General features: G+C 46.0%; 1 protein-coding gene across 1 annotated transcript in view; it reads left to right on the forward strand.

Moving 5' to 3' along the window:
• LOC141101438 (lysozyme g-like) overlaps positions 1 to 23,227 on the forward strand; it is a 117,409-nt gene that overhangs the window by 9,269 nt on the left and 84,913 nt on the right. The window lies entirely within an intron of this gene.

The following is a 23,227-nucleotide window of genomic DNA, read 5'->3' on the forward strand; positions in this document are numbered from 1 at the left end:
CCCATCATGATTTTAGCTTTCCATAGATGGGAAACATGCTATTTATATCATTATCCATCTGTCCACTATTAGGAGCTGATGCGCAGGCCACCCAGTGATGTAAGTAAATGCGTTACGCTCACCACTTCGTCATAACGCCAAAAATATGTCTCCCATAACTGGAGAACCTACACTGTTCACAAAAAAACAATATTAATAACTGGACTTTGGTGCCCTAATGTCTGATATTCTTGGCCAAATGGATTAAGAACACATGGAACATGCACAAAAATGAGCAGGTCAGTAAGAAACTGTTCACACCACCTGAAGCAGCAAGTGCTAGTAAGAGATGATAACAAAAACAGGGTATTTAGTTGATAAGTTTTTTGCAAAAAATGCATACCAAGCCACTCCACCACGTCACGATAACCCTTCTTACTAGCATTTGCTGCTTACTATTACATATATTTTACAACAGAGTATTCATGCACGTTTGTCATACTGTGTGTTTTTTCTGTGTCTCAGTCTTCAGGTGGTGTGAACAGTTTCTTATTGACCTGTTCATTTTTGTGCATGTTCCATGTGTTCTTAATCCATTTATTTCTTGCCTATGCAAGCTTTGGGAGATCCCCGCCTCTCTCTTGTGGGACATGCACATAAAAAGCCATTTTGCCTAGCGTGCCCATACCGTGCAGCGCCTTTCTGAATCCTGGTCATGTAGGTATTGTTCACATGATCAGGTTTTAAATACATTAGATAGGACTGCTCTGAGAAGGGTTACTGTGATGTGGTGGAGTGGCTTGATATACATTTTTTGCAAAAAACGTATCAACTAAATAGACACAGTCTGTCAAACGTGCATGAATACTCTGTTGTAAAATATATGTAACAGTAAGCAGCAAGTGCTAGTAAGAGATTATAACAAAAACAGGGTTTTTTCTGTGTTTCAGTCTTCAGGTGGTGTGAAGTTTCTTACTGACCGGTTCATTTTTGTGCATGTTCCATGTGTTCTTAAATCCATTTATTTCTTGCCTATGCAAGCTTTGGGAGATCCCTGCCTCTCTCCTGTGGGACATGCACTTAAAAAGCCATTTTGCCTAGTGTGCCCATACCGTGCAGTGCCTTTCTGAATCCTGGTCATGTAGGTATTGTTCACATGATCAAGTTTTAAATACATTAGATAGGACTGCTCTGAGAAGGGTTACCGTGACGTGGTGGAGTGGCTTGGTATACATTTTTTGCAAAAAACGTATCAACTAAATATCCTGTTTTTGTTATCTCTTACTAGCACTTGCTGCTTACTGTTACATATATTTTACAACAGAGTATTCATGCACGTTTGTCATACTGTGTGTTTTTTTCTGTATCTTATTCTTGGCCAAATGTGGCTTTGAAGATGGGAAACTTAATTCCCCAGGCAAGAAAAGTCACACCTCCCAGCCTCTGGCATAAACTGAGCTCAGACATCTTGTCTGTTCTTCAGCAGATAACCCACTTCAATTACCTGTTCACAGCAGGAGGTCATAGTTGAATAAGGAATGGAATGAAGTGCGAGCTCTTGTTTTCCTACATTCATAATTAAGCAATGCTTCACACCTCAATATGATGGCGACACATCCCTTCTTAAGAGATAGGTTTATGAATTTTGGTCCCATTTAACCATTACTGTACATCTATAACAAGTGCTATTTAATTACCGGAAAATGTTTAGAAAAATGGAAAAAAATAAAATTCCATCACAACAGTTATGGTAATATCAAATTAATATACCGTATATACTTGTGTATAAGCCGACCCCCCCCCCCCCCAATTTTGCCACAAAAAACTGGGAAAACTTATTGACTCGCGTATAAGCCTAGGGTGGAAAATGCAGCAGCTACTGGTAAATTTCAAATATAAAAATACATACCAATAAAAGTAAAATGAATTGAGACATCAGTAGGTTAAATGTTTTTGAATATCCATATTGAATCAGGAGCCCCATATAATGCTCCATACAGTTCATGATGGCCCCATAAGATGCTCCGTACAAAATACGCCACATATAATGCTGCACAAAGGTTAATAATGCCCCATATGCTGCCCCATAAAGGTTATGGCCCCATAAGATATTCCATAGATTATGCTCCATAAACTATGCCCCCATATGCTGCTCAATAATTATGCCCCCATGTGCTGCTCCATAGATTATGCCCCCATATATTGCTGCTGCTGCAAATAAAAAAAAAACATACTCACCTCTCGTCGCTAGGGCCTCGTGCTGGTGTCCTGAGCAGGCAGTGACAGGTTCTGATGTCACCGCTGGCTCAGGACCCTGGCACTGGCGATATTTATCGATCCCCGCTTCTAGGGCTGCGCGTCACTCTGTCTCTTCCTAGTCCCTCTGTCAGTCAGTGACGTTCAGCCAGAGGGCGCGGCGCGCACTAACTACGTCACCACGTCCTCTGACCTGAACATCACAGACAGAGGATGCAGAGAGAGAACAGAGCAGCGTGCAGCGATGGACCCGGGACAGGTGAATATAGCTTATACTTACCCTCACCTGGCATGGTCTCTGCAGTCCCCCTGCTTCTCCCGGTCTCAGGCTCCTTTCTTCAGCGATCATGTGGTACCGCTCATTAAAGTAATAAATATGCGCTGTGGTGTAGTGACCACTGTGTCCTCTAGGGGGCGCTGTGTGGGTGTCCCAGGACAGGCGTATAAGCATTCCCAGTGTCCTGATAGGAGTAAGATGCTGAATGATCGCAATATATTTCAAGGTGGGTGGCCTTGAGATGAAGACTTGTGTATGTGTTGATCAGCAGTGATACTGCTGAGGTTCCGTGTCAGTCTTAGGGAAGTCTTCAGGTAGCTGTAGAGACGGGCAGGACCAGCTACCTACAAATCCACCCAGGGGTGTGTCTGAAAACCTTGGTAGTAAAAGACTATGTGAGTGTGAAGGACCTGTGATGAGGTCATAGCCATGTGACCTGGTGGGCGTGGCTACGGACCATATAAGGTGGCCAGGGTAGGTCACAAGGGTGAATGCTTGGACCCGATTGGTTCATTGTGGAAGGTCCCGCTGGGAGATAGGGCTTCCTGCCTGACAGCACGTGAAGTGGCTGTGTGTAATGACTGCCAGTATCTGAGAGTTCCCAGGGGAGGGAATGAACATCTGGAGTCTGAAGCAACTATGAAGTAACCTTGATGGGGTGAGAACTGTGAGGCTAGAAAGCCTGCGCAATGGACATTGCATAACCTGTGTGAGTACAGGCTTAACAGAGTGGAGCACTGTCATGGGCGCTATACTGGTTATATGAACTTTATTGTTATGATTGAGTCACCGTAGGAGGCAGACACAAAAATAGAAGCTACGTCCAGAAAACCAGAGAAGTTGGCAACTATCAGATTGCAGACCTCTGAACCTATCAACACAACTAGCAGTAGCCGTGGGGGGTTCCTACGGTGCCCTAGACCCCTCGATCACAGCCGGAGAGCTAAATAGCCTAAAGACAGAAAAGGAAATCTAAACTGCCCCAGAGCAGACCCCAAAGTAAAAGGCAGCCCCCAACATATAATGACGGTGAATCAAGATGGAAAAACACTCACACAGATAGAAAGATAGGCTGAGCAAACGATGAGGCCCGAGCTAACTAAACAGAACAGGAAAGGAAGGTTGCTGTCTGCAATCTGCCAAAACCCTATCAAAGACATAAGCCAACAAGCTGATATGGAAAAAGACCCTGAAGCAGCTAGGCTTCAAAAACTAAATCAGCACTCAGGTATTTTCAGAAGACAGAGCTAAAGGAATTCAGCTCACCCAGCAGGGAAAGGCAGAAATCCAGAAAGACAAAGCAAAACAAAGTCAAAGCAAAAATGCAAAAGGCCGAGCAGAAAACTTAGCTTTAGAAGAGCAGGAATTCAGACTGGTCTCCAAGGATCCCACAGAGAAATCACCCGCAGGGCAGAAGGGCGTCGGCAGCCTTATATCCAGTCAGTAACTCCACTCAGCCAGTCTTCATCATTAGGCCCAGGTGTTTGACAATCAGGCTCACTACCTTTCTTTACCAGAAGAGGGAGTTCCTCGGGCCTCAGTAGTGAAGGGGAAAATGAACTCACAACAGTACCTCCCCCTTGAGGAGGGGTCACCGAACCCTCAACCACGCCACCAGGGCGATCAGGGTGAGCCTGATGAAAGGCACGCACCAATCTTTTGGCATGAATATCAGAGGCAGAGACCCAGGAATTATCCTCCTGACCATAACCCTTCCACTTAACCAAATACTGGAGTCTCCGTCTAGCCAGACGTGAATCCAGTACTTTCTATACCTCATATTCCATGTTACCTTCAACCAATACAGGGTCTGGAGGTGCCACCCCCGGAACAACGGGTTCAACAAACCTCTTCAACAAAGATTTATGGAGCACATTATGGATTTTAAATGTGACAGGAAGAGCCAAACGAAAAGAGACCGGATTAATAATCTCCAAAATCTTGTAAGGTCCAATAAAGCTAGGCTTAAACTTAGGAGAAGCCACCTTCATAGCAATATTTTTTGATGATAACCACACCATATCACCAACCTTAAACTGGGGACCAATGGTCCTATGTCGGTTGGAAAACCGCTGGGCCTTTTCCTGGGAGAGAGATAACTTATCCACCACTTGGTCCCAGATCTGGTGCATTCTCTCCACCACAGTGTCAACACCTGGGCAGGCAGAGGGCTCCACCTGCCCTGAAGAAAATCAAGGATGAAACCCAAAGTTACAAAAAAAAGGTGACATCAAAGTGGCAGAACTAGCTCTATTATTTAAAGCAAATTCAGCCAAGGGCAAAAATGAAACCCAATCATCCTGATCAGCAGAAATAAAACATCTCAAATATGACTCCAAGGTCTGGTTTGTTCTCTCTGTCTGCCCATTGGTCTGAGGGTGAAAAGCAGAGGAGAAGGACAACTGAATTCCCAGCTTGGAACAGAAAGTTCTCCAAAATCTAGACACAAACTGAACTCCTCTGTCAGATACAATGTTCTCAGGAATCCCGTGCAAGCGAACCACCTGTTGCAAAAACAGGGGCACCAACTCAGAGGAAGACGGCAACTTAGGGAGTGGTACAAGATGAACCATCTTAGAGAACCTATCACAAATCACCCAAATAACAGTCATCCTTTGAGAGACAGGCATATCAGAGATGAAATCCATTGAAATATGGGTCCATGGCCTCTTGGGGACAGGCAAAGGCATCAACAACCCACTTGTCACGATCTGGTTCAGGTTGGAGCCAGTGTTATTGCAACCACTAGAGGGAGCAAGGCAGGAAGCGTAGTCAGGTGAAGCCGAAAGTCAGTTCACTGGATAAGCAATACTTTAGCAATGGAGCAGGCAGATAACGAAGTCAGAGGAAAAGCCAGAAGTCGGTACACGGGATCAGCGATACTTAGTAGATGGAGCAGGCGGATAACGAAGTCAGAGGAAAAGCCAAAAGTCGGTACACGGGATCAGCGATACTTAGCAGATGGAGCAGCTGCAGCAGCAGCAGGAGAAGGAGCTTGACTACAGGCTGGAAGCACAATAATCACGCAATGAGGAAGTGTACTGGCTGAGGTTATATAGGGTGGGCAATTAGCAATCAATGGCCAATTAGGAGAGCACAGGGTGGAGCTGATCAAGAACAAGAATCACTGGTATCTGGTTTCGCATGGGATCTTCCAAGCAGCCACATAGCTCAGATGGCTGAGCTGCTGGCCAGCAGACAAGAGGTTCCAGGTTCGATTCCTGACAGTACTCCCCTCCTTCCAGGATGGCCTCTGGACATCTCAGGGGCTGGTTTATCTGGATACCTCTGATGGAAGATTCTTGTTAGCCTAGAAGCATGAACATTTTCCTCCGGTTCCCATGAGTTTTCTTCTGGTCCGTAACCCTTCCATTGCACAAGATACTGTAGGTTACCTCGGATTCTCCTAGAGTCCAGAATCTTCTCCACAATAAATTCTTCCTCGCCATGGACCCTTTCAGGTGGAGGAGGAGGCTGAGTTCTTCCTGGAAATGGATTTTCACAGAATGGTTTGAGCAGAGATACATGAAACACTGGGTGAATCTTAAGACTGCTGGGAAGTTCCAACCGGAAAGCAACTTTGTTAATTTGTGCAGCAATTTGGAAGGGTCCTATGAATTTTTTTCCCAATTTAGAAGATGGCACGTGTGTTTTTAGGTTTTTAGTGGACAACCAAACCTTGTCACCCACGTGCAGATTAGGAGGTTCTCTACGGTGTTTATTTGCTGCTTTTTTATAGTCTTCTTGGGCCTTTTGCAATATCTCAATTAATTTCTCCTGGGATTCCTTTAATCTGTTGAGTCGGTCAGCAACAGCAGGGGTAGAAGTTTCAAAAGGAAGATTAGGAATACATACTGGATGCAAGCCATAGTTAGCATAAAAAGGACTTTGGGCTGTAGAGCTGTGTTTAGCGTTGTTATAGGCAAATTCCGCTGTTGGTAAATAGTCCACCCAATCATCTTGAAGGTATGAAATGAAGCAGCGGAGGTATTGCTCGAGAGTCTGGTTCGTCCTCTCCGTCTGGCCATTTGATTGCGGATGGAAAGACGTAGAAAGATTCACAGTGACTCCCAGGGCTGTACAGAAGCTTTTCCAGAATTTCGATGTGAACTGCACCCCTCTGTCGGAGACTACATTATCAGGAGTCCCATGCAGCTTAAAAACCTCTTTGATCATTAACTCAGCAGTTTGTTCCGCAGTAGGAATTCTTTTAGTTGGGATGAAATGGGCCATCTTTGTGAGTCGGTCTACCACAACGAGAATCACAGTCATCTTTTTAGATGGAGGTAGATCCACGATGAAATCCATTAAGATTGATCCCCAAGGTCTGGATGGAACTGGAAGAGGTTGTAGAAGTCCTAAAGGAGAGGAACGTGGTGTCTTGTTACGTGCACATGTTACACAGGAGGACACATATTTTTTTACATCCCTTCTACAATTAGGCCACCAAAAGGAACGAAGTAGTAGTTCTTGGGTTTTCATGACTCCGGGGTGTCCTGCAAGTTTAGAATCATGGACTAATTTGAGGACTTCGAGTCTCACCGATTCTGGGATATAAACCCTGTGGTTCAGCATCCAAAATCCCTTCTTGAAAAAAAGATTGACATCTTTAGGAGGATGGTTAAGAAAAGGGTCGTTGTGGTAGCCATTTTTAATCTGAGCAAAAAAAACTTTAGAGTCCAATATTCCCAAAAAATTTTTGGGGCCCAGAATAGTACTGTCAGTATTAGAACTCTCCTGAGGTTCAGAACAAATCCTGGACAGGGCGTCAGCTTTGCCATTTCTCGAACCAGGCCGATAGGAAATTACAAAATTAAATCTTGAGAAAAACAAGGCCCACCGTGCCTGTCTTGCAGACAGTCTTCTTGCTGTGCGTAAAAACTCTAGATTTTTGTGGTCAGTGAGGACGGTCACCGGATGATTGGCACCTTCTAGGAGATGTCTCCACTCGGAGAAGGCGACTTTTATGGCTAAAAGTTCTTTATTCCCAATGTCGCAGTTTTTTTCCGCCGGTGACATGGTATGAGAAAGAAATGCGCATGGATGAAGCTGCATCTTATCTCCAACTCGCTGAGACAGAATGGCTCCCACTGCAGAATCCGAGGCATCCACTTCAACAACAAATGGCAGTTCCGGATTTGGATGGACTAGTAGTGGTGCGGAAGTAAAAAGATTTTTTAATTTGTCAAAAGCCTCCAGTGCCTCTGTAGACCAAAAAAAAACTTGGGTTTTCTTGGTTAGCAAGGTGATTGGCAGAATAATTTTTGAAAAGTTTTTAATGAATCTTCTGTAGAAGTTGGCGAAGCCAATGAAGCGCTGAACGTCTTTCAAATTCTTTGGGGGTGGCCAATCCACCACTGCATTGATCTTACCAGGATCCATGCTCAGACCTTCTGGGGAGATGACATATCCTAAAAATTGGATCGTGGGTTGTTCGAATTCACATTTCTCAAGTTTTATGTAGAGATGATTCTCCTGTAGACGTTCCAAGACTAACTGGACTTGCCTGCGATGCTCCTCCAAGGTATCTGAAAATATGAGAATGTCATCGAGATAAACAACAACAAATTGATCCAAAAAATCTCGAAACACATCATTAATGAAGTGCTGAAAGGTGGCTAGGTCGTTGCTAAGGCCAAAAGGCATCACTAGGTACTCAAAATGTCCGTATCTTGTTCTGAAGGCGGTCTTCCACTCATCTCCAGGGCGAATCCGTATGAGGTTGTAGGCCCCTCTCAGGTCCAGTTTAGTAAAAATTTTAGCAGAGCGGAGTCTTTCTAATAACTCTGGAATTAACGGAAGTGGGTAGCGATTTTTTACTGTAATTTTATTAATTTCCCTGTAATCGATACATGGCCGCAGAGTTGAGTCTTTCTTTTCAACAAAGAATAAGGGTGCCCCAGCTGGAGATGTAGAAGGTCGGATGAAGCCTTTCTCTAAGTTTTCATCCAGATACTCTCTCAGTACCTTCAGTTCTGGTTCAGAGAGATTGTAAATTCGCCCGAATGGAATAGTTGTTCCAGGAAGCAGCTCGATGGGGCAGTCATACGGACGATGAGGAGGCAATTGATCAGCTTTTTTCTTGCTGCAGACATCAGAAAATTGTTGGTATTGTGGTGGTAGTTTATCTTCCTTCGTATGAGAAATCTCAGATACTTGGATTTGTTTAGGAACAGGTGGATCACTATGGCAATTGTTCTTACAGTATTCTGAAGGGAAGGTAATGGTCCTTGAAGCCCAGTTGATAGAGGGGTTATGAGTTGAGAACCAGGGAACTCCTAGGATAACGGGAAATTTTATGAGAGGAAATCAGATGGAAACTGACAGTTTCGTGATGATCAGGTTCCATACAAATCTCAAGTTCAATCGTCTCATGAGTAACAGGTCCAGAAGATAAGGGTGATCCGTCCACCGTTTCCATTTCGATTGGTATGGATTTAGTTCTGCTTGAAATATTATTATTCAATGTGAATTTTAAGTCCATAAAATTCCCTCCTGCTCCAGAATCTAACAAGGCCGAACATCGTACTGTTTGGTTGCCCATTATGACCTGAATGGGAATGACAAAATGAGATGATGATGCACACATCTTGTTTTTCTCCTGCGTTACTGATGAAATCTTCTGCATACTAGGATATGGCTGTTGGGAGAGGTCTGTATCGCTTGCAGTCATGTCGCTCATGAAGGCTATAGTCCTTTTATTAGGACAATTGATGGCGAAATGACCTGAGCCCCCACAATAGAGACATAAATTTTCAGCCCGTCGCCTCTGCTTTTCTTGTGCTGAGAGCGGTTTTCGAATAACATCGATTTGCATCGGTTCAGACACACTTTGCGTCTTTTGTTCATGATTAGACGAAGAGAAAGAAAAGGCAGGGTTATTTTCCAGTACTCGAAGTCTCTCCTTTCTCCGCTCGGTGAGCCTCTGGTCTATTCGAACACATAGGTGAATAAAGTCTTCCAACTGATCAGGGGTTTTGCCCCTGGCAAGCTCATCCTTTACTGACTCTGATAATCCTCGTCGAAACTGACTTCTCTGGGCCGCTGAGTTCCATGTGGTGTCGGCCACCCAGCGACGGAACTCTGATGTATATTCAGCGACCGAGCGTCGTCCTTGGCGTAAATTATGCAATTTGGTTTCTGCTGTGGCACAACGGTTTGGATCATCAAAAACTTGATTCATAGCTGTGATGAAGGAATCTAAGTTATTAAGGATGTCATAGTTCTTTTCCACATATGGTGAGGCCCATGCAAGAGCTTCATCAGTCAGGAGATTAATCAGAAAAAATACTTTCTTCCTATCGCTGGTAAATGGAGCAGGTTGCATTTGGAAGTATATCCGGCATTGGTTGAGGAATCCTCGGTACTGCTGACGATCCCCACTGAATTTTGCAGGCAGCGGCATTCGTGCGTTTGATTCTGGGCTTGAATTGCGCATGTCAAGAAGTTGCCTTTGTAGTTCAATTATTTCCTTTTGTTGGCCTGATACTACAGTTTGTAGTTTAGAATATTTTTCTTGGTAAGTGGTACAAAAACTTTGAAGTTCAGAAACTTGTTTTGTCAGGGTGGCTACAACGGACTCCATTTTGGCGCGTGATTATTCTGTCACGATCTGGTTCAGGTTGGAGCCAGTGTTATTGCAACCACTAGAGGGAGCAAGGCAGGAAGCGTAGTCAGGTGAAGCCGAAAGTCAGTACACTGGATAAGCAATACATTAGCAATGGAGCAGGCAGATAACGAAGTCAGAGGAAAAGCCAGAAGTAGGTACACGGGATCAGCGATACTTAGTAAATGGAGCAGGCGGATAACGAAGTCAGAGGAAAAGCCAAAAGTCGGTACATGGGATCAGCGATACTTAGCAGATGGAGCAGGCGGATAACGAAGTCAGAGGAAAAGCCAGAAGTCGGTACACGGGATCAGCGATACTTAGCAGATGGAGCAGCTGCAGCAGCAGCAGGAGAAGGAGCTTGACTACAGGCTGGAAGCACAATAATCACGCAATGAGGAAGTGTACTGGCTGAGGTTATATAGGGTGGGCAATTAGCAATCAATGGCCAATTAGGAGAGCACAGGGTGGAGCTGATCAAGAACAAGAATCACTGGTATCTGGTTTCGCATGGCATCTTCCAAGCAGCCACATAGCTCAGATGGCTGAGCTGCTGGCCAGCAGACAAGAGGTTCCAGGTTCGATTCCTGACACCACTAGAGCGAGAACACGATTTAGACCGGGAGCACGTCCCACAGGACTGCACAAAATTCCTGACATCACGAGACAAGGAGGGCCACCAAAAAGACCGACTCACCAGATCTCTAGTACCAAAAATACCTGGATGACCAGCCAAAGCAGAGCAATGAACTTCAGACATCACTCTCTTCTTCCACTGGTCAGGAACATACAACTTTCCACTGGGACAACGCTCAGGTTTGTCCTCCTGGAACTCTTCCAGAGCACGTCTCAAATCGGGCGAGATGGCAGAAAGAACTACCCCTTCGCTTAAGATGGTAGCAGGCTTGGTCACCACAGGAGAATCAGCAAAGAAGCTCCTAGAGAGGGCGTCTGCCTTGACATTCTTAGTTCCAGGAAGAAAAGAAACCACAAAATCAAAACGTGTATAAAACAAGGCCCACCTAGCCTGTCTAGGGTTCAAGCACTTAGCCGACTCTAAGTAAATCAAATTCTTGTGGTCAGTAAGGACCACGACTTGATGCTTGGCTCCCTCCAACCAATGTCTCCACTCCTCAAATGCCCATTTCATGGCCAACAGTTCCCGGTTCCCCACATCATAGTTACGTTCAGATGGAGAGAACTTTCGGGAAAAGAAAGCACAGGGATTCATTTTAGATGTTACAGGATCCTTTTGGGACAAAACAGCTCCTGCACCAATCTCAGAAGCATCCGCCTCTACCTGGAACGGAAGTGAGACATCAGGTTGCCGCAAAACCGGGGCGGAGGTGAATCTTCACTTCAGCTCCTGAAAGGAAGAAACAGCCTCCGGAGACCAATTTAACACATCAGCACCCTTCTTAGTCAAATCAGTCAATGGCTTGGCAATACTAGAAAATTTTGCTATAAATTTCCGATAAAAATTAGCACAACCCAAAAACTTCTGGAGGGCCTTCAAAGAAGTGGGCTGAACCCAATCGTAAATGGCCTATACCTTGGCCGGGTCCATTTCAATCGTTGACGGGGACAAAATAAATCCCAAAAAAGAAATTCAGATCCTTTGACATACAGGGAATTCTCCCTCAAGATCCGGAACACAGTCCGAATATGTTCCACATGGGAATCCCAATCCTTGGAGAAGATCAAAATATCATCCAGATAGATAATCAAAAATTTATCGACAAAATCTCGGAAAATATCGTTCATGAAGCACTGGAAGACAGAAGGGGCATTAGTGAGCCCAAAAGGCATCACCAGGTACTCAAAATGTCCCTCCGGAGTATTAAACGCCGTCTTCCATTCATCCCCATGCTTAATGCGAATAAGATTATACGCCCCCCTGAGGTCAAGCTTGGTAAACCAGCAAGCACCTTTAACTCTGGAGAATAGATCAGAAATCAGGGGTAACGGATACTGATATTTAACAGTAATTTTGTTGAGGGCACAATAATCAATACAAGGGCTTACAGGAAAGATGTATATCTTTGTACCGTGTTAGCCAGTAGATAGAAAAATATTCAGGATTGAGAGTCCTCAGTAGTTGATACCTTTTAATACCTTTGATAGTTCTGCTTCACGTCACTTGTCTTATCTATTGCATTTTTTCTAGGCTGTATTGTGCATAAATATGTGACTTCAGATTTTGTATTAGTCTAGCCTGATGAAGAGACCTGAGTAGTCTCGAAAGCTTGCAATGTATTACCATCTTTTCAGTTAGCCATTAAAAGGTATCAACTACTGAGGACTCTCAATCCTGAATATTTTTCTACAAGGGCTTAATAATCCATCCTTTTTGGCTACAAAAAAAAAAACCGGCACCTAAGGGTGACGAAGATGGTCTAATATGACCCTTCTCCAACGCCTCCTTAATATAGGATCGCATAGCCTCGTGCTCGGGTACAGATAAATTGAAGAGCCGACCCTTGGGAAATTTACACCCCGGGCTCAGTTCAATTGCACAGTCATAACTCCTATGAGGAGTCAGAGACGCAGACTCATTCTCACTAAATACATCATAAAAGTCCGCCAAATAATCAGGAACATCCTGCGACTGAGGAGAGGTGGAAAACACCGGAGCCTCACTAAAGGCACACCGACAACCCCAACTCACCACAGACACAGATTTCCAATCCAAAACTGGATTATGAATTTGTATCCAGGGAAACCCCAGAACAATAGTATCATGCAGATTATGCAACACCAAAAATCTGCAATTTTCTTGATGGTCTGGGGTGACCCGCATTACCACCTGGGTCCAAAACTGAGGTTTATTTTTAGCCAAAGGAGTAGCATCAATCCCCCTCAAAGGGATAGGCATCTGCAGAGGTGTCATCGAAAATCCACAACGTTTAGCAAAATCCAAGTCCATTAGGTTTAGGGCTGCTCCCGAATCCACAAAAGCCTTGGCGGAAAATGTGGACAGGGAGCAGATCAGAGTAATAGCCAGAAGAAACTTAGGTTGAACACCACCAACAGAAAACGTGTGTGCAAAGCGTTTCTCTCGTTTAGGACAGACAGAAATAATATGCGAGGCATCTCCACAGAAAAAACACAACTTATTACGCCTTCTGAACTCCTGACGCTGCTCTCTGGACAAAACTCTATCACATTGCATAGGTTCAGACATTTGTTCAACAGGTGGCAACACCTCTCGTGCAGCTTTGCGTTCGCGCAAACACCGATCAACCTGAATGTCTAATGACATAGAATCGTCAAAACCAGAGGGAACAGGAAATCCCACCATAGTATCTTTTACGGCTTCTGACAACCCCTTCTGAAAGAGAGCAGCCAAGGCATTATCATTCCAGGTAGTAAGTACTGCCCATTTTCGGAATTTTTGACAGTACAATTCTGCAGAATCTCGACCCTGGTTCAATGCCAGCAGGGTCTTTTCAGCCTGATCAATGGCATTAGGTTCGTCATACAACAACCCCAAGGCTTGAAAAAATGCGTTCACATTAGTCAGAATAGGATCATCTGGTTTCAAAGAAAACGCCCAATCCTGGGGATCGCCACGCAGCAAAGAGATGACAATTTTAACCTGCTGCGTGGAGCTCCCTGACGAGTTAGGCTTCAAGGCAAAAAATAATTTACAATTATTTTTGAAATTCAAAAATTTAGACCGATCCCCAAAAAATACATCAGGTGTAGGAATCTTTGGTTCAGCAGCATGTGAATGAGTAAAGTAGGTGGAAATTCCCCGCACTTCCGCAGCGAGCTGCTCCACACGATCAGACAATTGCTTTATCTCCATTGAGAGAAAAAAAAATTATATACACACTGTTTTTTTTTTTTTTCAATTCTTTCCTGCTATTGAGTACCCTAGGATCTGCTGTATGGCGGGTGATTCTGTTATGATTGAGTCACCGTAGGAGGCAGACACAAAAATAGAAGCTACGTCCAGAAAACCAGAGAAGTTGGCAACTATCAGATTGCAGACCCCTGAACCTATCAACACAACTAGCAGTAGCCGTGGGGGGTTCCTACGGTGCCCTAGACCCCTCGATCACAGCCGGAGAGCTAAATAGCCTAAAGACAGAAAAGGAAATCTAAACTGCCCCAGAGCAGACCCCAAAGTAAAAGGCAGCCCCCAACATATAATGACGGTGAAGCAAGATGGAAAAACACTCACACAGATAGAAAGATAGACTGAGCAAACGATGGGGCCCAAGCTAACTAAACAGAACAGGAAAGGAAGGTTGCTGTCTGCAATCTGCCAAAACCCTATCAAAGACATAAGCCAACAAGCTGATATGGAAAAAGACCCTGAAGCAGCTAGGCTTCAAAAACTAAATCAGCACTCAGGTATTTTCAGAAGACAGAGCTAAAGGAATTCAGCTTACCCAGCAGGGAAAGGCAGAAATCCAGAAAAACAAAGCAAAACAAAGTCAAAGCAAAAATGCAAAAGGCCGAGCAGAAAACTTAGCTTTAGAAGAGCAGGAATTCAGACTGGTCTCCAAGGATCCCACAGAGAAATCACCCGCAGGGCAGAAGGGTGTCGGCAGCCTTATATCCAGTCAGTAACTCCACTCAGCCAGTCATCATCATTAGGCCCAGGTGTTTGACAATCAGGCTCACTACCTTTCTTTACCAGAAGAGGGAGTTCCTCGGGCCTCAGTAGAGAAGGGGAAAATGAACTCACAACACTTTATGTTGCTGGTCATGGTTTATGATGTCTGAATAAACCGCATGAACTGTTATTGTTTTATGGAAAACCCGTGCCCGATCTGATTATTTGGCTGCCAAGCGGGTGTCCCCAACCTTGAATGACAGCGCTACCTTACCAATGTTCACATTGTTGACCTGATGAAGTGGCCAGGTGGCCATGAAATGCGTTGGCTTGAGTGTGAATAAAGGTTTGCTTGCATCCTTGTGGTCTAGCGCGGATATCCCCCGGCTTTTCTCTTCATCTACTGTATGTATGGGCACTGTTGTAGCCTTCTTACTAGGGGCAACGGACGAGGACTGCAAAATTCGGTTGCTAAGGGCAACGGTTCCAACTGCACATGTTGCAGTGCTGGCAACGCTGAGCCAGGAGGGCTGACGGTCTTGAAAGCCGTGTGATATGCTGACCAGGGTCAGTGGAAGAGACTTATAGGACACCTCTGCGGTAGAGGGGTCCGAGAACCTGCGCGGCCAACAGGTGACGGTTGTGAAAACCATGTGATGTGCTGACCGGGGTCAGAGAAAGAGACTGTGGATTGCTATAGGGTGCCTCTGTGGATAAGAGGTACCCGAGGACCTGTGTGGCCGACACAGGTAACGGACAGGTGTTCGTGTTGTACTGACCTGGGTCAGTGAGAAAGACTGTGTACCTGGAGGGTTCAGTGAGCAAGGTCCTGGAGGGTCAGTGTTGGGAGGTTCTGGGAGAAGAATGGGATCCCTGGAGCACGTGGTATGACCTTGGACCTGGTGAGGCGTAAGTGTTGGACAGTCTCAGGCAGAGAAGGATGTCCAGAATAGCACCCGCTGAGCCCCTGGACCTGGTGAGGCCGGTGTGTTTGGAGACCCTGGGAGGAGGGTCGGCTCCCTGAATAGCACCCGGTGCGCCCTGTGTGTTGGACGGTCTCAGGAGAGGAGATGGACGTCCTGAAGAGCACACAGACAGGACACGTGATTTTTGTGTTGCATGTGTGTTTTTCTTTTCCCTTTCAAGTCAGCCTGCGGTGGCTCAGTAGGGGTCAAGAAGGTGACAAGCGGCTTGCTGTAACTCTGCGGGGTTACGAAGGGGACAAGCAGCTTCCTGTAACTCGGCGGGGTTACGAAGGTGACACCAGCAGCTGTGTGTGAGCAACAGCCGGAGGTGTCGGTGATCGGTGACAGCAGGAGCTGTGGTGGTGCCAGCAAGGACTTGTGTGGTATCGTAAAAGAGATATAACCTGTGTTGTGTGAACTTTGGTCTAAGGAGACCTGTAGAGAGGATATGGGGAAATCATCTCGAAAGGGGCGGTGACCCGAACCGGGGTCGTAACCCAAAAAGCGGTGGAGTCCCAGAGGGGGGCGGTGACCCAAATTGGGGTGGTAACCCAAAAAAGGGTGGAGTCCAGGGGGGGGCGGTGACCCAAATCGTGGTGGTTCAGGAAATGGCAGCACTGGTTGCCTCAGTGGGTATGTCTGGGGAACCGCAGTGTGTGTGTATGACTTTTGAAGAATCGGGGACAGTCTTTCCGGATAATGACGGGCGGCAGGTGTGTACCGTAATGTTGCACCGAGAAGGAGTCTGGACGGTTGGACTCAGAGTCAGGTGACTCTGACAGGAACTCCTCTCGTTTTCTCGCTGACTGAGAAAAACGTCAGGATTCACTGTAAACACGGGGTCACTGTGGACTATGCAGTAGCCAGAGTAATGTTTGAGGGGACCAAAGGTGGTGAGTGCCAAGGGGGCGGGATACCACGTGACTTAGTGTATGCCTTGGAGAGGGGCCGGGATTTTGTTTTGTTTGATGACGTATGGTCGGACGATGGAGACGTTTCGACTGTGGGGTCAGAGGTAGAACTGACCTGAGCAAGAGGAACATCTGCCCAACTTACGGACCTGACATCTCGTGACATGACGGATGGTGACCTGACTGACGAGACAACTGGGGTAGAAACACGGTTAGATGTAACGGGAGGGTTCACTCGGCTGACGGGACAGACCCAGTGGTACCCTTTGACAATATAATTAAAGAAGTTGTGGTGTGACACGTGCTGGCCAAAAGAGAACAAGATCATGAGATACAGTTAATAAAAGAAACAGTGGAAGAACATCTCGAACGGGAAAGAGTCCTGAGACAAATGGACGAGCACAGGGTGGAGAGGCTCGAGAAAGAAGTCTTGGAACTCAGAGGAGTAGTAAAAGGTCTTCTGTGGGAGAAGAGCTTGGACGAAGACGTACAGCCGCCGAACACAAGTGATGATAAGACGGAACTGCCAGTATGCATCTTAGCAAGGGGTCGTGAAGAGATAAAAACTCATGAAGGTTGTGAGCTAAGAACTGAAGAAGACAGTCACCCGGTCGGGTCAACTGTAGTGAGGGAAGTGTCCGTGGTAAAGCCAGAGCCTTCTGTCCAGGAAGAGAGCAAGACCACAACCTTCAAATCTGTAATCGAGGTACCCGAAGACATGCAAGAAGCCTGTGCTGAGGAAGGTGTGCATGAGGCTTTTAAAGAGGTGGTCAAGGCGTGTAAGGTGCACTGGGCACCTGAGCCTGGGCAATTGGTGATAATATCAGCCAGGGAGGATACAGCAAACTGTGTAGCTGTCCTGAAAGGGATGCATTTGCAATGTCTCCACGTCAAACAGCTGGTCAGGCGGAGCAATACGAAAGCTGCTCGACGCCTAGAGTTAGCAAGGGAGGCTATGGATCGGCTGGGTTTGCGGAAAGATGTAGTTCCGGTACCCAAAGGTCTGATTGGGAGAATCATTGGAAGATTCGGGAAGGTAATGCAAGACCTTGTAAATATCTCTGGTGTGGTGAGGGTGAGGATCCCTCCTGATGATGAAGAACCAGTATCCAGTGAAGAGGGTAGGATCCCCATCATGGTGGTTGGCTCCGTGGAAACCTGAGAAACTTTCGGATACTATTGGAGTATCGAGTGGGGTACCTGCAAGAGATTGAGCAGTTGAGGCTGGACCGTCGGCGGATCAATAAAGAGGTACGGAACACCAAGTGATGGCCGCCTTCAACCCAAGTTGTAAGGATCCGAGGGGAAGTAGTGACATGGCAGATGGCCGAAGAATGTCAGCAAGTGGCAGTTTGACTGGCAGGACGAAGCTGAGAGACCTTAGTTCCTGTGAGACGCTGAATGGGTCAGACTCAGGCCAGACAGTAGGCTCGATTAAGACTTATGACCGCACCAACCAGGAGAGCCGGTCAGTGAGAGAAAGGAGTGTGGTGACTAAACAGTGTCTGATGACGCAGACAGTCTGTGACTGGAGGGCCAAAGATCAGGGCCGATATTCTGACTGCTGGGGCGGGGGAGGCCTAACTTAGAGATGAGGCCGGATGACAGACGGAGACGGTTCTCCCGACCTGTGGGGCAAGGTGTAATGAGTGCCTGGTCTTGAGATCCCGGGGTAATGTGTGTTCAACCCCACAAGTTTGAACAGAGGGGAGGTATGTGGTGTAGTCACCACTGTGTCTTCTAGGGAGCACTGTGTGGGTGTCCCAGGACAGACGTATAAGCATTTCCAGTGTCCTGATAGGAGTAGGATGCTGAATGATCGTAATGTATCTCAAGGTGGGTGGCCTGAGATGAAGACTTGTGTATGTGTTGATGAGCAGTGGTGCTGCTGAGGTTCCATGTCAATGTCTTAGGGAAGTCTTCAGGTAGCTGGAGAGACGGGCAGGACCAGCTACCTACAGATCCACCCAGGGGTGTGTCTGAAAACAAACGCTGGTAGTGAAGGACCTGTGATGAGGTCATAGCCATGTGACCCGGTGGGCGTGGCTACGGACCATATAAGGTGGCCAGGGTAGGTCACATGGGTGAATGCTTGGACCCGGTTGGTCCGTTGTGAAAGGTCCCGCTGGGAGATGGGGCTTCCTGCCTGATAGCACGTGAAGTGGCTGTGTGTAATGACTGCCAGTATCTGAGAGTTCCCAGGGGAGGGAATGAACATCTGGAGTCTGAAGCAACTATGAGGTAACCTTGACGGGGTGAGAACTGTGAGACTAGAAAGCCTGCGCAATGGACATTGCATAACGTGTGAGTACAGGCTTAACAGAGTGGAGCTCTGTCATGGACGCTATGCTGTTTATATAAACTTTATGTTGCTGGTCATGGTTTATGATGCCTGAATAAACCGCATGAACTGTTATTGTTTTATGGAAAACCGATGCCGGATCTGATTATTTGGCTGCCAAGCGAGTGTCCCAAACCTTGAATGACAGCTCTACCTTACAGCGCATATTCTTATGAGGAAAGGTTGCAGGATTTGGGAATGTTTAGTTTGCAAAAGAGAAGACTGAGAGGAGACTTAATAGCTGTCTACAAATATCTCAAGGGCTGTCACATTGTAGAAGGATCAACTTTATTCTCATTTGCAAAAGGAAAGACTAGAAGCAATGGGATGAAACTGAATGGGAGGAGACAGATTAGATATTAGAAAAAACTTTTTGACAGTTAGAGTGATCAATGAGTGGAACAGGCTGCCACGAGAAGTGGTGAGTTCTCCTTCAATGGAAGTCTTCAAACAGAGGCTGGACAGACATCTGACCGAGATGATTTAGCGAATCCTGCTTTGAGCAGGGGGTTGGACCAGATGGCCCAGGAGGTCCCTTCCAACTCTACGATTCTATGATTCTATTCATGACTTTAATGAGCGGTACCATGTGACCGCTGAAGGAAGGAGCCTGAGACCGGGAGAAGCAGGGGGGCTGCAGAGACCGCGCCAGGAGGGGGTAAGTATGACCTGACACCCCCGCGCCCCCTTCCCCGCCGACCCCCTGGTATATGACTCGCGTATAAGCCGAGAGGGGGACTTTCAGCCCAAAACAATGGGCTGAAAATCTCAGCTTATACACAAGTATATACGGTAGTTGTTTTACTACTATTTACTACTCATCTCTAAACTCTTGGAGCGCCTTGTCTACTCCCGCCTTACCCGTTACCTCTCCACTCATTCCGCCCCCTACATTCGACAGAAACTGCACTCCTCAAAGTGACCAATGTAACGGTGACCACTCTCTTCTCATTCTTCTCGCCCTTTCTGCAGCTTTTGACACTGTTGACCACTGTCGCCTACTCGCTAGGCTCCAATCACTAGGCATTAAGGACACTGCACTCTCCTGGTTCTCTTCCTATCTTTCTGACCGCTCCTTCAGTGTTTTGTTTGCTGGCTCCACTTCATCCCCTCTTCCTCTCACTGTTGGGGTACCTCAGGGCTCAGTCCTTGGCCCCTTCTGTTCTCTCTCTACACTGCCCCAATTCGGACAAACCATTAGCAGATTTGTCTTTCAGTACCATCTTTATGCTGATGACACATAACTATACACGTCATCCCCTGACTTTACCCCCGCTGTACTACAGAGCGCCAGTGACTGTCTGTCCGCAGTCTCCAACATCATGTCCACTCCCTATCTGAAACTCAACCTTTCTAAAGCTGAACTTCTTCTGCTCCCACCCTCTAATACCCTCCCTAAATCTGACATTGCCCTCTCCGTGGGTGGCACCATAATAACATCCAGGCAGCAGGCACGCTGTCTGGGTGTTACATTTGACACCAATCTCTCCTTCACCTCCCATATACAAACTCTTGCCGCTTACACCTAAAGAAAATCTCTAGAATCCGCCCTTTTCTCCAGTCCATCCTTAATGCAGTAGCCAGGGTCATCCATCTGGCTAATTGGTACTCGGACGTGTCCGCTCTTAACCAGTCATCACAATGGCTGCCCATTCACTACAGGATCCAATTCAAAGTACGTGTTTTCACCCACAAAGCTCTCCACAGTGCGGCACCCCCTTACATCTCCTCCCTCATTTCTGTCTATCAGCCTAGCCGATCGCTGCGCTCTGCAAACGACTTTCAACTAACCTCTGCACTAATCCGTACCTCCCACTTCCGACTCCAAGACTTCTTCGGCACTGCGCCAATCCTCTGGAATGCTCTACACCAAGAAATTAGGACCATCCACAACTTGCACAGTTTTAGGTGCTCCCTCAAAATACATTTGTTCAGAGTGGTCTATCGTGTTCCCTAATCAGTCATTTTATGTGTATGTGTGTGTGTGTGTGTGTGTGTGTGGCCCATTCACTATCTCCATCTATCCCCCACTCCCTCAAGATGGCTGGACCTTCACTGTAAATACATCATTGTAAATTCACACCTGTACTTTGTATCTCCCCCACCTCATTGTAGATTGTAAGCTCTCACAAGCAGGGTCGTCTTATTTTGCTTTAATTATTGTATTAACGTTGTTATTTATTACTGTTGTGTTTGAAACTGTTAAACTGTAAAGCGCTGTGGAATATATTGGCGCTATATAAGTAAAGATTATTATTATTACTACTTACAAAAATTAATAATAATATTAAGCTGCAAGTGTCTTCATGTATGCAAATCTCAAACTTGCAGTTTCATGGCCTCACACTCTCACCAGAGAATTCCGGCAGCAGCGTGCACTGTGAGAATTCAGAAGCCTGCAGTTACCTACAGTAACGCCAGACTTTCATTTCAAACCTGGACAAGCCCTTTAATTATAAAATAATTCCCTGCACCATGCCAATCCAAACAGCATGTAATATCCTCACTGTCAGGATTCAGCTCTGCAGGTTCCAGCAGTCATCACATGTCCACTTCACTCATATGCGATTTTCATACTTACGGTCACGTGACAACTAGCTTTTGTTCCTCCTTCTCTCAGTTTTTCACTGAGCATTGAAAGAATTAGGAAGTGCAGCTCGTCGGCACGTGACTGTAACTGCAATCCAGCAGTTTTGGAAAAAAAACGGATCCATCGCAGATTGTGAAAAACTGATGCGACCGATCCGTTTTTTCGCTGGATCCGACTACCCTACCTTGTAATAATAACTGGAGCATGCTCAGTTTAAAAAAAACTGAATCCGTTGCTGGATTCTGTCATTTGACGGACAGCGACAGATCCTGCGCCCATAGGCTTCCATTTTAGCCTACGACGGAAGGCACTGGATCCGTCACTATCAGACTTTTCGACAGAGACCAAAAACGTTACTCTGCCCGTTTTCTCTGCCCAACGGGCACAAATTTTCCAACAGATCCAGTAAACGACAGACGAAACGTGAGGCCATCCGCAGCTAATACAAGTCTATGAGAAAAAAACGGATCCAGCGTCATCAGCCGCTGGATCCCTTTTTTTCTAAAAACGATGGATTGAGACTGATGGCAAAAAACTGATGTGTGAAAGAGGCCTAGGCCACGTTCACACATTCAATACTTTTATAATAGTGTTAATAGGCTCACAGGCAAAGACCTGAGGTGCTGATTGACAGCCACTCCACTTCCAGTATATAGAGTTAAAATCTGCATCCATCCTTAGCAGATACTTACAGAAGCATCATAAATTGCCACCAAGTGTAGATGTACAGGCATAACTCCCAACCACCCAGGATTAAGCAGGACTGTCTTGCATTGAGTGCTCAGTCTCGCGTCCCGTCATGTCAGAATTTTTTCACAGATTCTATTCTAATCTCTCTTTGACGTCTTCATCATCGCTCCGTAGCTCCTCTTCCTCTGTGGTGGAGCCACATCTCTCTGTTCAGTGCATAAATTAAATCTTCACTGCTGTTCATTTCTGTGTTTAGTCTCTCTGGGACTTGAACTCACATGTCCATAGAGATACATTGTGCGCAACAAGGTATTTCTTTGGTTCCTGTATACTGAGGTGAAGAAAAATATATTTTTTTTGTTCCTATAAAGGTACCGTGTATATTCTTGAGTATAAGCCGACCACCCTAATTTTGCCACAAAAAAACTGGGAAAACGTATTGACTCGAGTATAAGCCTAGGGTGGAAAATGCAGCAGCTACTGGTAAATTTCAAATATAAAAATAGATACCAATAAAAGTAAAATTAATTGAGACATCAGTAGGTTAAATGTTTTTGAATATCCATATTGAATCAGGAGCCCCATATAATGCTCAATACAGTTCGTGATGGCCCCTTAAGATGCTCCATACAAAATACACCCCATATAATGCTGCACAAAGGTTAATAATGGCCCCATAAGATGCTCCATAGAATATGCCCCATATGCTGCTCCGTTAAGGTTATGGTCACATAAGATTCTCCATAGATTATGCCCCATATGCTGCCCCATAAGATGCTCCATAGATTATGCCCCATATGCTGCTCCATAAAGGTTATGGCCCCATATGCTGCTCCATAGATTATGCCCCATAAAATGCTCCATAGATTATGCCCCATATGCTGCTGCGAATAAAAAAAAAAATGACATACTCACCTTTCGTCACTGGGGGCCAGGTGCCGGTGTCCTGAGCAGGCTGGGACACCGGCGCGCTATGGGGGCCAGGTGCCGGTGTCGCCACTGGCTCAGGCCTCAGCACCTGAGATATTCACCTGTCCCCGTTCCA

This window comes from Dendrobates tinctorius, unplaced genomic scaffold, assembly GCF_039654945.1.
Source record: "Dendrobates tinctorius isolate UK_male_01 unplaced genomic scaffold, ASM3965494v1 ptg000117l, whole genome shotgun sequence".
NCBI lineage: Eukaryota > Metazoa > Chordata > Amphibia > Anura > Dendrobatidae > Dendrobates > Dendrobates tinctorius.